This window comes from Bos indicus x Bos taurus, chromosome 24 (genome assembly GCF_003369695.1).
Source record: "Bos indicus x Bos taurus breed Angus x Brahman F1 hybrid chromosome 24, Bos_hybrid_MaternalHap_v2.0, whole genome shotgun sequence".
NCBI lineage: Eukaryota > Metazoa > Chordata > Mammalia > Artiodactyla > Bovidae > Bos > Bos indicus x Bos taurus.
Window position 1 is genome coordinate 33,733,138 of NC_040099.1, and position 10,740 is coordinate 33,743,877.

Sequence of the window (10,740 nt, forward strand, 5' to 3'; positions counted from 1 at the left end):
CAGAAAGATTTACATTATATGAGTTTACTAAAAGGACTTTTAAATTTGATAGCAATTTAAGTCTCATTGAGAAAAAGGAAAATAAACAGGGTTCTCTTGGTCAGGGTAGGAGTGAAGCACTTTTATCTCAGTTTTTAAAGACTGTTTTGCAAAAACAATTTTATTTCTTGGCACATGTGTTCTTTCACTTGGCTTACAGTAGACATGGACATTTGAAAGAGGAATATAAATTGATTTCTAATGGAATTAGTGAAAGTGTTTATTCTAGCTTTCCTAGCTAGATTTTTCATGTAGTAAGATTTTTCAATCTATTTGAAAACTAAATAGATTGAAGGGCCTTGAATTATGTTGTAACCTCAGAAGGGACCAGAGTAGGAAGTGCTCCAAAAAGCTGTAGCCTTGTTCTACAGTCATTGATAGCATATGGCCATATTCCCAGCCTGTGTTACTGTGTGAGTCCTGAGCTGAGAGGTGACCAGGATTTATGCTCTGGCCCTGCCTCAGGTTATTTGTATAATTCCTAGTCAAGTCTTACTTCCTCAACTGGAAAATGAGAATACTCATTCTTACTGTGTCCAAAAGGGTTGTTGTAAAAATGAGACATTATTTGTGAAACGTCTTAGAGAACACATCACAGAAGTTTGAAGCAGCTTGCCTATCAGGAACAGAGTGGTAGAAGGCTTTCTAGGCAGAAGGCATGTGCAAATGTTCTGCTATGGAAAATCGCTGAGTTGTGGAAACTGTAAGTGTACCATAATGTATTAATGTGGGCTTCCCAGGTGACGCAAGTGGTAAAGAATTTGCCTGCCAATGCCAGATATATGAGGGACACAGGTTGGGAAGATACTCTGGAGGAAGGCATGGCAACCCATTCCAGTATTCTTGCCTGGAGAATCCCCGTGACAGAGGAGCCTGGTGGGCTAAGTCCACAGGGTCACAAAGAGTCGGACACAACTGAAGCAACTTAGCATGCACACGTGCAATGTATTTGTATAGGTTGATAGTGGGAAATCAGCAGCAGCTCAACCTAGTTTTTTGAATGAATTATAATTTTTAACTATAATCCTCTTTAAAGCAAGTAATTTAACCTATCTGTGCCTCAGTTGTTTATCAGTGATATGACGATCATAATATATACCTTGGATATTTCACAGGATTGTTAAGGACTGAATGGTTATACGTGTTGTGCTGTGCTTCAGTCTTGTCCAGCTCTTGAAGACCCCATGGACTATAGCCTGCCAGGCTCCTCTGTCCATGGGGATTCTCCAGGCAAGAATACTGGAGTGGGTTGCCATGCCCTTCTCCAAGGGATTTTCCCAATCCAGGGATCAAACCCAGGTCTGCCACATTGCAGGCAGACTCTTTACTGACTGAGCCATCAGGGAAGCCTGACTGGTTATATGTATGTATTTAGATACTAGAAGAAACTGTTAATAATAGATAAATTTAAGAGCTGTAGCTAATCAAAAAGATGTTTCCAATTGCTAATGTTATGTAATTGTAGTGAAATTGTTGAATTGGTATGCAAATTGTGAGAGATTTATAACTATAGAAGGGATTAAATAATAATTTATTAAGTGGTATTACATATCTTACTTGATTCAAATGATTAAGTTTAAATAAGTCAGGTAGTTAAATAGTCAGGTAGTTATTATATTATTATTTCTGTTATATTCTAAGTGTTAAAGTGTTAGTCACTCGATCGTGACCGACTCTTTGAGACCACATGGACTGTAGCCCACCAGACTCCTCTGTCCATGAAATCCTCCAGGCAAGAATACTGAAGTGAATAGCCATTCTCTTCTCTAGGGGGTTTTTAACAACTGCCCAACTGCAGAATTGTAAGGAAAGGGGAAACTAATTTATTCATTTATTTCAGAAATTGATTGTTGTAAGGAATCATTTATTTAACAGAGATTTATGATCTATTCAGCTTCTTGGGAAAGGGAACATTGGGATCAAGTTGATTGTGATCTGAGCTAATTTAGTGAAGATCTGAGTACATTTGATAACTCCTTTTGAAAATAGTATCTGCTATTTTTGGACTTTGTTCAGCAGTTTATGTTCCCACTTTTTCTTGTTTCAATGCCTTCTTCAGTCTAGTTTCCCTTTTTCAGTTCACTAGCTAATTTAACCACTTTCTAAGAAAGAGTTGTTTTTAAGAAATTCAGATAATTATTCTATTCTGACATAGTTCAAATTAAATGAAAAGAGGATATGATTTTAATCAGATTTCTTTTTCAGTTGTACCTATTTCTTCCTCATTTTCTCTAAGCTAAGTTTCTATCATTATGCAGACAAATATGGTATTTACTCAATTAGAGCATATAACTAGCTATTCAGTTTTCTATTTTTAATGAACTTGATTAGAGCCTTCATCTAACATATTTTTCAGAGCCATGCTCCAGGATCACATTAAATGTTATAATGAATTAGTTCTTGTAACCAGACCCTATTGAAAATAGTCCAAGACAAACTTGTAGTATTCAAAATTCTGTGTTTTACTATAGTAGTAAGTGTTATTTGAGGATGCAAGGTTTACAGTTTTACCCTAACTTAAACAACAGTCTTCAGATCAATGCTGGACATAAAAGTATTTATAGAGTACATACTAATTGTTCATTCTGTGACTGTTTGGCTCTTTAAAAACTGGCAGCCAAATTCAGGAAATGAAATGTAGTTTATTAGAAAATACCTTTCTCACAGAAGATCAGGTTTCCATGCAGCTCAGGTTTTGTGGGAATGGATCAAATACATCAGACAAAAATAGGCTAAAGTTCCTCACTTTCCATTTGAAATTGCTATACTCATTTCTCAAACAATCCATTTTAGTTGTACAGTGTATTAGTTAAACATATATTGTTAAACTAACGAAAAAATAGTTTTACCGTATTTATTCTGTAATGGATCTGGACTGCTCTTGGGCCCAGGTCGCTCCAGTCATGGCAGTGCCAGCAGTTTCCTGTCAGGTCAAACCTGACAGCCCTCATCTGACTTCTGGTTTTAACATTTAGTATTAACATGTGGTTTGTTGTGGTACCAAAGGAACTGCTGAGAATTTAATTTATACTAATGTGTTTAATTTACACCTACTGGTGGAACTAGAATGACATGTCATTCATCTTAACAAGTAAAACTGTGGGAAAAGAGGTTGGTATTGTTGTGCTGAAATGGACTGAACAGCTTTTCATGCTGAATGGCCTATTGCCAGTTTCCAGGTCCAGGGTTCAGGTTCCTGGCCAATAGTCAGTTCCAGTGGTTGGTTCTATATTATAGTTAAAAGACATACTTGTTCCTGAGCAACATTTATCTCTTTTAACTTTCGTCAAACGAGTTCTTGGACAGTGACTAGAGCAGAAGATAAGGGCTCACTGAACTTCTATGTAGATGTGTATTTACCATTCAGTACTTATTTGGGGGGCTTCCCGGTGGTGCAGTGGTAAAGAATCCACTGGCCATTGCAGGAGATATAAGAGATGGAAGTTCGATCCTTAGGTGGGGAAGATCCTCTGAAGAAAGAAATGGGAACCCACTCGGTTACTCTTGCCTGGGAGATCCCATGAACAGAGGAGCCTGATGGGCTACAGTCCGTGGGGTCTCAAAGAGTTGGACACAGTTGAGGACTGAGCACACGTGCACACTTATTATAATATATGATTGAAAATTGATCATAATATTAATATTTTCAAAAATGCAAATAATCCTTTTATCTCAGAGTGCATTTCAGCTACTTTCAGTTAGAAGACCTCCAAATGTAGACCTGTATGGATGGTCCTTGACTTAAGATGATTTGACCTTAATGATTTTTTGACTTTACAATGTTGTGAAAACCATATGCATTCAGTATAAGCCATAATTTTAGTTCTGAATTTTGATCTTTTCCCGAGTTAGCAATATGCAGCATGATGTTGTCTTTATGATGCTGGGCAGCTGCCTTGAGCCGCAGCTCCTATTCAACCATGTAATCATGAGGGTAAACAGTTGGTGGACTTAAACCATTCCATACCCAGACCAACATTCTGTTTTTCTCTTTCAGTACAGTATTCAATAAATTATTTAAGATATTCAACACTATTATAAAATAGGCTTTGTGTTAGATGATTTTGCACACCTGTAGGCTATTTTAAGTATTTTGAGCATATTCAAGGTAGCCTAGGCTAAGCAATGATGTGTAGTAGGTTAGGTGTATTAAATGCATTAAAAAAAATTTTTTTTTAAATTATCTTCTGGCCACACCACGTAGCATAAGGGATCTTTGTTCCCCAACCAGGAATTGAACTTGTGTAGTGGAAGCAGAGTCTCAACCACTGGACTACCAGGGAAGTCCCTAAACGCATTTTTGACTTGTGATATTTTCAGTTTACAGTGGATTCATGGAGACTTAAGTTGACGAATCATCATAAGTTGAGGAAAATCTATATATGTTAAATGTAAATTTTTTCCTCATCACAGAACTCTGTAATATTGCTCTATGTCCATGTATATTATACTGCAAGCTACAGAAAGTTATCAATCATTATTTCTTAACGTTATTAAAGTTATCAAAACCTTATTTCTTAATGTTTCAAGATTCATTTATTCATTTCAAGAAATTCATTCAGTTTAACCTATTTTCACATTGGAAGTGTTTCTCATTCCTAATTTAAATCATTGTAGAGACAGATGCAGAACCTTCAAGGGAATAGACTTAGGAGACAGAACTTTGAAAAAAAATTTTCCATGTAAGTTGTATTTCCACTTTGTCAATAATACATAATTTCTAAGTTAATAGTTTTCTGATTATTTTTAAAACCATATGTCTTTAACATAATGAGCTATACCATTCTCTAATTCCCAGTTAGTTTTTGATGCATAGCAAGTTTGGTTGTTAGTCCTGTATTATTCCAATTAACTATTTATAGAGAAACATTTAAAAATTACATGTGTGCTTTTCAATTGTTTAGAGTAATATCCACTTTGAATGTATGAAAACTAAATGGAAATTAAATGCTAATTTAATGAATAGTCATATAAGGTTAAATTGCTTATGGATGTAATAGTTTTAGTAAGAATGTATAGTTAGTGGGCTAAATTGGTGAAGTGGTTTTTTTGTTTTTAGGTATACACATGAGCTTTTCAGTTTAATGCATTTACCATGGATATAAATTTGAATTATATTGTTCCCATAAAGCTTATTTGTATAGCAGTTAAACATCTTTCAGGAAGTTAAAGTTGATTGCAAAGGCCCAGTAAGATCAGTTTGTGTTATACAGTGGATCTATTTGTTGATTTTAATATCAAGTCATAATCTCTTTCCTGTTCCTTCTTCACACATTGGAAGATGTGTCAGTTGACCCAACTTCCATTAGATAAGCTTTTAAAATGTTTTATCATACTATTCTGAACTCCTTTCTGACTGATGAGATGAGATATCTCATTAGTGAACTTTGTTCATTGGCTCCATTTCCTAATCAGTTTATCAATCTGTGGCTAATTTAATATTATTTTTAGAACCTGTTGAATCCTATTGTATCTTACTTCTTACATCCAGTTTTGGACACACTCTTCCTATCATTATCTACTATCAAGGGAATGCAATATACATTACAGTAAATTAATTCATCAGAGAATCTTTTGGAGGAAAAAACATACTCTATAGCCCTGAAGAAATAATTCAATCAGTAATAGAAAGCACAATCCTTAGAACACATAGAAATCCTTGGCCAACTAATCTGATGTCGTGTTAAATGATATATATAAATAGATGTAAAATGCCTTTGAAGAACAGATACTAGGTACTAGTAAGGCATAATTTGCACTATCTTTGTCACATCCTTCCTTTGGTAGACGGAGAAGGCAATGGCAACCCACTCCAGTACTCTTGCCTGGCAAATCCCATGGACAGAGGAGCTTGGTAAGGATGACTGAATTTTTAAAAATTATCCAAGCCTTTAATCACATTGGTATATTGCTCTCAAAATACATTTAACAAAGGTGTCTTTGAAATGATTCTTTAATTGGGTTCAATTATATGGGTTTTTAATTTTTTAGATTTAACAAGATTAAAATATTAAATCTTAATATTTTCCAAGATTGCTGATTAAATTTTATCTCTGACAAAAATGTATATTCTAAGTTAAAGCTTTGACTTCTCTTACTTAAGCTATTTGTTGAAATTTATTATATATTCTATTTAAAAAGTGGGAAGAATATTGACTGCTATACCTACTATGTTCTAGAAACTCTCCTAGGTATTTACATACAATATCTCATTTGAGTCTTCCAACTACTCTTAGAGAATGATTTCCATTTTCTTCATTTACAGATGGAGAAAAGAGAACTCAGCATTAAATAATTCCCAAGGGTAAACTAGTTTGTAGTAGAGTGAATATTCAAATCCATCTCAGTTTGGGCCAAAAACCCATATGTTTTTCAATATACTACCTTTTCTCTTGAGTATAAAGATAAGAAACAAATTTTTTTCCAGAGTCCACTTGGACTGAACTAAATTTACCAAATTTAGAAACATCCCCCTGGTAAGATTTTACCTGTGAAAAGATAAAGAGCTTAGAAGAATTAACTTTTAGCTTGAAGAATCAGAATTGATAAATTTCAGCCTTTTTTTCTCGAGCTTTCTGTGGTCCTATTACCTTGGAATTCCTCAAGTTAAAAACACTTAGAGCATTTTTGAGCGCTTGTGTACAAAGCGCTGTATTAAGATATCACCCTTTATATAACAGGTTCTATCATCTCTAAGATGGGTTTTGAGTCCTGTAATCCTGGGCTTCATCTACTTTTTGAAATGTTTTTGTCAGTTTTAACCATATTTTAGAAGTACAACCTTCTTAGGCAAATCCTAAACTGTATCCATGTAAGAGTGACTAAAACAATAAAAAAATACATATATACTTATACACATACTAAGAAAATAAACAGTTGAGACAGTATAAAGTAATAATAAGTTAAAAATGACAGCAGTATCCACAAATAATCTGGATAAAGATGGAGTAATGTGAGATACTCATCAGTTTGATACAACATTTTGTGATGGCCTTATGAAATTAGGGTTTGAAGAGGCAGTCATCTTCCTTACCAATGGCAATCCCATAAATTTGGCCACTATACCAAAAAAAGTTCAGGGGCAATAATTAAATAGATTAAAATACAAAAGCAAAGAGTTTCTTGGTTCAGCAGAAACTCCTTAACATAACTTATACACTTTAACCTTTTTACGAATCTTTTAGAACACAGAGTAGATTTTATGTAGTATTCAGAAGAATCAATGTAGAGTGGTGAAAAAATATTAGTCTGAGCTGGTATCAGGAAGCTGGGATGGTCTAGTACCACCTCTACCCTTAGACTATGTTATTCAGCTACATTTTGGGGCTTTTCATTCAACTAAAAAGTGAATTCATCAGTCATTCTTAAAGAGTCCTTCTAGCTCAGAAATGTCATGATTCTAAGGGCTTTTGATAGGAAACCCATGAATACATTCAGGAAAGAAGGAGGTTATAGGTGTTAAGAAAGCTAGCATGGTTGACAACAAGAGTCATTGTGTGAAACTGTATGGCCAGCAATAAAGATAAAAGAATGCATCCCCAGCTAGACTTAGAGAGTAAAAAGGTTATTAAATGACTAGAACAGTTTTTGACCTAGGCCCTCAGATAATGTAGGGCTATATAAAATATATATGCATACACAGATTCCTAATTTGATTGATAAATCTGTATATTCTTAATTTTAATCAAAATATCACAATGTATCAATATTTTAAAGTAATCAATTTATGGAAAATATATAAAAGTCATATTTAATAGGAAATCATATATTTGAAACTAAAAATTCCATTAAGTGAAAACTGCAGATCCCTCTCCAACATGTAGCATTAGATTTGAAATTTTACCCACAAATTTTATATGAAATATATATCTACTTCCTAAATAGCTTTCCTCAAAACCATAAACATAAAAAATGCCTAGTAAATAAGCTGGAATCCCAAATTAAGTTTATCTTTAAAGAATAAGCTCTGTATTATAAATATAGTGAGATTTAAAAATTTTAAGTTACTAGGTATAATATATTTACCAGAAACAGTGTAAGTATACACTATTGACACATATCTATATTTAGCCTGAAAACTAATTTAAAAGAGAAAAATTCAATCAACTGAAATTTTTGATCCATAGTCTTCAAAAATTGTCATACTACAGTTTATGCTGAATAAAATTAATTTTTTGCTTTGCTGAATCAGCACATTCCTTTTGCAGATTCAACATTACATAGCTTTTTATAAATTCAGCTGAATATCAGAAGCTTTATGCAGAATTGCCTTGGAGTAGGCAAGCATCTAAAAGGTTTCCCTGCAAAAACTGAATCTCATCTGAACATTTAAACACTTAAAAAAAAATTCTTTAGTATCATCCTGAAGAAACTCTTATAGCCTTTGAATTTGAAAATAATGACAAAGTGAAGACTCTAAAGGGACAATGAAAAGAATGCATCAGTCTTGCTCAGTTGAAGGTGAGTCATATGATGATCTGCAGATAGTCTTTGAGAGGAAAGTAGTATAAATCTATTTTTTAAAGTAATTTTTAATTCCACGATAAAGTTCATATATCAGCTGTTATATTAAATTGCCCAGAAGATGTGTGCATTCAGTTCAATCTAATACTAATAACTAAAGAGTAGGTTGGTATGCCAACATAAATCTAAAGGGATTGGTAACTTTCATTTTAAATGACACAAATTACTAAAATAAATTAATTGGATCAGTGAAAAAGAGAGGTAAAAGAATTATTTTAAAATATATACTAAAAGAAGATCCAAATATTCTTTAACCTAAAAAGGTTTTCAGACCTAATAGGCATGACAAAACCTGTCTTCATTCCTTTCTATTCAGCTCAGCAAGTGCTTTTGAGCTCCAATAGTTAATCAGTTACCAGATTCCACAATCTTTGTTTTTCGCACTCCTCACTTGCTGTGAATTGTTCTTTTAATGTGCTGAGGATCACCAAGAAGAATAGCACTGTTTTGTTTTTTTTTAATGCCTTAAAAAGGCAGTTATTATTTTATCCACAATTAGATTTGCCATATAAAATGTTACCATATAGCAACAGCCTGTAAAACATAATAGTATATTATCAAAGGAGTAGATGGCTTAAGATGAATCATTACATTAATAGGCAAAATATATTTAGCAAAATTATTCAACCGAGCTTTCTTAATGACCATAGCCATGCATGACTTACCAAAAAAGTATAGAAAAGTATATTATATGGCAAGTAATCTTTATTCAAACAAATCAATGAAAATATATGTATGCAAGTACTATAAAACAATATTTAAGCAAATTTATATAAAAGATACAATGCAGGTATTACCATGTTAAAAAGATATCATCTTAAACTTAATTTCTTAACCTTCTAAAAGTGCATAGAAAATTGAGAAAGAAAAAAAAATATATTAACTTACCCTTCAATTTATTTAGAAAGCTTCTGCTCTTGGTCAAAAGCAGAAGGTGTTTCACTGCGGACTTTCCCTGAAGCTATGAACTTCCACAGTAATCAGTGGGAGACACCTCTCTGGACCATGCTAGAGTTTGCTAGACACCACTGCTGTGTGGAAGAGTTCTGCCGCATCTAAGCTATATAAGGTGTGCAATGGATAACCTAATATGCCTTTCATTTAACTGGCTGGGCAGGTTTCTGCCGTCTGTGGAACATGGAATCAAACCAGAATATGTTGGCACAACAGGCCAGTCAGACCGGTTCTTCTGTAGATCCAGAACCCGTCCAACCAGTCTGCATCAAAGGCTAGCCCAACAAGCTGCAGCGGCTCAGCTCTGCTAAGCTCGTACAGGTGAGTTATCCCCACCTCCCGTCAACTCCCAACATACTGCTCAGAATGTTGTAGCCTGCAGCAAAATAATTCAGAGTTCCAGTGGGAGGGGAAGATCTGTGTCAGGTACAGCAACAGTCCATTGTTACAAACCTCTCATTGTAGATAACTTGAGTATATCTCATCCTCAGAGGTAGGTAATCCTTTTTAAAAATTCACTTCAAGGCTCTTCGGACTAAAGCCTCTAGAAAGAGATTACAATGAAGAAGAATCCATAATGCCTGACCTTTCCACCTAGTCCACTTGGTCTAGCTCAGCCTTGAGGGGGTGTTTATATTCCCCAGGAGGGCAGTGGCCCTGAGAGTTTGAAGGAAGCATTTCTAGAGGGAGGAAAACAAGATATGGGTGGACCAAACATTTGCTTGGGGTTTTATCTTCCTTGTACTCAAAGATCCTCATACCATTCCAGTCTAAAATTGGAAAAACTCCTATTCTACATACTAGGACAACTTAGAGAGGTTTTACTTTGGATAGTCAACAGTTGAATGCAAATTCTTGATAACTACTATGTGCCAGACTGTGCCAGGTACAGGGTTACAACGGCGAAAAAGGACAAATTTGGTAAGAGATGGGGAAAATGTCCAGGTTCCTAGTGAAGCTTGTCTGTTAGTCTTTTGGATGGAGGAAGTGAGCAACACTCACTTCCAAGATCACAAGATCACATGTTATTTTAAACTTTTCATGGGCTTCCCCAGTGGCTCAGTGGTAAATCTGCTTGCAGTGCAGGAGATGCGGGTTCAATCCCTGGGTCAGGAAGAGCCCCTAGAAAAGGAAATGGCAATCAACTCTAACATTCTTGCCAGGAAAATTTCACGGACAGAGGAGCCTGGTGGGCTACAGTCCATGGGGTCACAAAGAATCAGA

The 10,740-nt window shown here is 34.7% G+C and overlaps 1 protein-coding gene across 1 annotated transcript in view; it reads right to left on the reverse strand.

Annotated features, from left to right (window-relative positions):
- Nucleotides 1-9,663, reverse strand: part of RBBP8 (RB binding protein 8, endonuclease) — an 82,399-nt gene extending 72,736 nt beyond the window's left edge. Inside the window, exon 1 of the mRNA XM_027525674.1 lies at nt 9,451-9,663. The gene's annotated coding sequence lies outside the window, so the exon portion shown is untranslated. The remainder of the gene's footprint in view (nt 1-9,450) is intronic.
- Between the last annotated feature and the right edge of the window lie 1,077 nt (nt 9,664-10,740).